The sequence below is a fragment of the Entamoeba invadens genome (genome assembly GCF_000330505.1).
Source record: "Entamoeba invadens IP1 unplaced genomic scaffold scaff_1105074725681, whole genome shotgun sequence".
Taxonomy (NCBI): Eukaryota; Evosea; order Mastigamoebida; family Endamoebidae; genus Entamoeba; species Entamoeba invadens.
The window spans coordinates 137,016-141,009 of NW_004191816.1; positions in this window are offsets into that span (position 1 = coordinate 137,016).

Consider the following 3,994-nt stretch of genomic DNA (forward strand, 5'->3'; position numbering starts at 1 on the left):
TGTTTATTTTAATTTATACAGTGTTATTCACTGGGTTTTCGATTCCCACCATTTTCAATAACTATTAAGTCAGTTTATTAATTATTTAGTCAAAAAAATAAATTATTTCTTCACATATTTTAATCGGGGTCGGCCAAACGATCATGTTATTGGAAAAAACTTAAAAAACATTAAAATGGTAAATAACATTTTCATTTTTGAAAAACAAAAAATAAATGACAAAACACAATTATTTATACCAAAAGATAAAATGAAGAAAAATAAAACGATAATTAATATTAGACACAAAATTATTTTTAAATTACTTCAGAATACAACAATATACATATTTTTGTGTTGATACAATTGTACACTAAACCTTTCAATTGTAAATTACACATGTAAATGAAACTTATTTAAAGTTGCTCTGATAATGTTTTTTATTTGGGTAATAATTATTATTTTTACTGATTATTATCGTATAATGAATTATAGTTTTTATCAAGAAAACGAACTAAAATTAAGTTTTACTGTTTTGAACGTAATATGATTCACTCCATTCGAAAAATAATACATTGTTTGTTTTTTATTATGGCTAAAGATAATAAAATTACTTCTATTTGATTATTTAATTAATACTATTATTTTAAAAAGAAACGAATGTACTATTCAAAACCTTTGTTAAACTGACAAATATACATATATACATTTACAATTAATAATAATGTGTATGTTAAAAAGGTATATTAATTGTTAAAATAAAAATTTAATGTTAAAATCACTAAAAATATTTTTAATAATTTTTATTGGTTGTTAGTAAACTTGGGCCATAAAGTCCGACACGTTATAACAGTATTTTTTTCTTTTGTTTTTCGGGATATTAATATATTTTGTCGAAATTTATACCTGTTTTACTTATCATTATTTTCCCTTATTTCGATTTTTTGCGTTTTATTTTTTGATTTTTAATTTTCTACTTACACTACAATTTCCTTATTTCAAAATCATGAAATATTTTGGTTTATAAAACACGAAAAATTAATTTCATACCCAAATTTTATACAAAAACCGCAAATTTAATCAATACTATAACATTTAAAAAAATGAAAATAAAATTATTTTTTTCAATTCGTTGATTTTTACGATAACAACGAAAAACACGACTTAATTATAATTCTATTATTAAATTAAACTAAAAAGTGTATCGAATTTTTATATGGAAACACATGAAATTAATTAAAACACCACAAGTAACAAAAAATTTTTATTTTCGTTATGTTGAAAATATTAAAATATTAATTATAAAAATGTAAATATATAATAATTGATTAATTTTGTTTTTATAAATAAAATATAGGTGATTCGAAATATTAATTTAAATAAAAATAATTTTTTATATTATAATAAAAATTAACAATTATCACTTGTTTTTATTTGACTTTTATAATATTTAATCATTTCATTATTAATTTATTATAGAATTTGTTTAATAATGACATGAAAAGACAAAGCAAATTACATTATTGTTACTTGACAGAAATATATAACAATAATGACAGTTGTAAATGAAACACTTTTATCAATTATTGTGATTATAATAAAATGTATTATAATTATTGTTTTGTTAAACAACAATTATAATACATTTTATTATATTTTTGTTAATGCTAAAAAACTATTTTTACTTATCAAAACAAAGTAGTTACTTTATTTATAATTTGTGAAAACAATGAATGTTTTAATGAAGGTTTTTGTGGGATGAACAAAAAAATAATTGAAGAAAAAACACATCAAAAATAATATAAAAATTAAAAATGCTCATAACATTAAGCTCATTTCCCGTTTTTCTTGACATAATTCATTAATTATTTCAATAAAAATTTTAAAAAATAGCAGAAAAACAAATCCGAAAGTCCAATACGTCGGACTTTGTGTCCGGAGTTTATCTTCTGTGTTATTACAATTATAATTAGTGAATATTGTTATTTGATTTTAAAAACCCTGCATCACATAATATCATATGTTTTTACTGTTCAATTTTTTGTTCTTTAAAACTGGATTATAACACATTGTAATGATGATTTAAACAATACAAAAATTTTGTTTAAATCGTTAACTATAGTTTTATTAATTTTTGAAAACATTTTAACTCTCAAAAACTTTTTAAGTTTTTTGTTGACAACATGCTAAAACTTAAAATGAACTGACACGTATTAGAGATTGCCACGAAGTTGTTTAAAACTGGATCTTGGCCGACCCTGTTTTAATTGAACACCACCTAAAATAATTAGTCCAGCATAATTATTAAATAGACCATGCAAAAAATATTAATACAATCACAAATAATTTCAATATTATAATTTTTATATTTCATTCACAAAAATAAATAGACGCTCCACAAACTTATATGTTCACGTCATTTAGAATTATTAAGGTTTTTTCTGAATTATTTCACTTTCAACAAAAAAAAGAAAAAATTTCTTTATAAAATGTTATAAAAAACTATGACAATAGAATTAATTTAAAGATTATCTTGAGCATATACCTTCCTCCAAACTTCATTTTTACATCTTTGCATTGCAGCATTAACTTTGTGTAATTATTTTGATGTGCTGCTTAACATGGTGAATGAAATGAGTAATGCGGTTTTTGCGGTTTTAATGGTTCAAAGGATATATACTTCCCACTTTCATCAACTTTGTCAGCAAAGCGGCGCAGTGAATATGTATTCCAAAAATCTGTTAAAAATCTTCTGGTTTCTAATCAGGTTTCTTTCTAAACTCTTCAACAAACCGTTGCTTGAGCTTCAAGCAAATTTTGGTGTATTGGTGCTTTTAGTGTTCTGAATGTTCTGGTTCAAATTTCTTCGGTCTTCATCTTGGATTTGGTTGTATTGGAGACGGAATGAATAGTTGGGTTGGAAATGATTGAAACAGATGACCCAGTAGAGGTGTAGGCGTTGAGTGTATATAATCGGCCCGTGCATCTGAATCTGTGAAATCAACATGATCTACTGATGCTTGGTTCATTATACTATGAAATAGCCTTTATGTTAGTTTTTCTTTTTTTTGTTGAAAGTGAAATAATTCAGAAAAAACCTTAATAATTCTAAATGACGTGAACATATAAGTTTGTGGAGCGTCTATTTATTTTTGTGAATGAAATATAAAAATTATAATATTGAAATTATTTGTGATTGTATTAATATTTTTTGCATGGTCGTGTACTTTATTGTGGGCCGGTAGGCCAACATCAAAACCTTTCTCAAACCTTGAAAGGTTTTTTATTCGTGTCAACCTTGGTTGTTTATATTTGTTCTCAGATCGTTCTTTTATAGCACAAATTACAATTATAATTATATTTTTTATAATTCATTATTATAATTAAGCAACAATAATTATGGCAATCACAATTCTTGTTTTGTTTAAACTATATATTATAAATTAAAACAATTAACCTAATTGGTTTTTATTTTATTTAAAAAAGTAATTTGTTGTTGTATTTTTATATTTACAATTGAATTGTTTTTCAAATGGCATATTTAAAAAGGTTAAAAACTTATTTAAATTTTTAATAATTTAAATTATATATATAGTTTTTTTTAATTTTCAATGGTATATCTTAGTTGTTTCAATTATTCTCAGATATGTTTTTATTAGATATAATTTAAATATAAAAAAACATTTTTGAAATTTAGTCTGGCAATAAGTGGTTTTTAAGCGAGTTTGGTGTTATTATTTTTATTTAAATGTTTTGAAATTCATAATATTTTACAATTTTTGTACATACAAAATCAGGATTTTTATGCTTATTATTCTACCAATAAATTAAGGTTTATTTTTACATTAGTTAAATAATTAATTTAGTTACATATATTTTATAGTAGTTTCATATAAAACAGAAAAACCATATTTTAATAAATAATAAATTGTTTGAAAGAATTATCTAAAATAAAACTTTAGGTTTATTTTTGTATTTTTACTTTGTTCAAAGGCAAAACAAAAAAAATATGTTT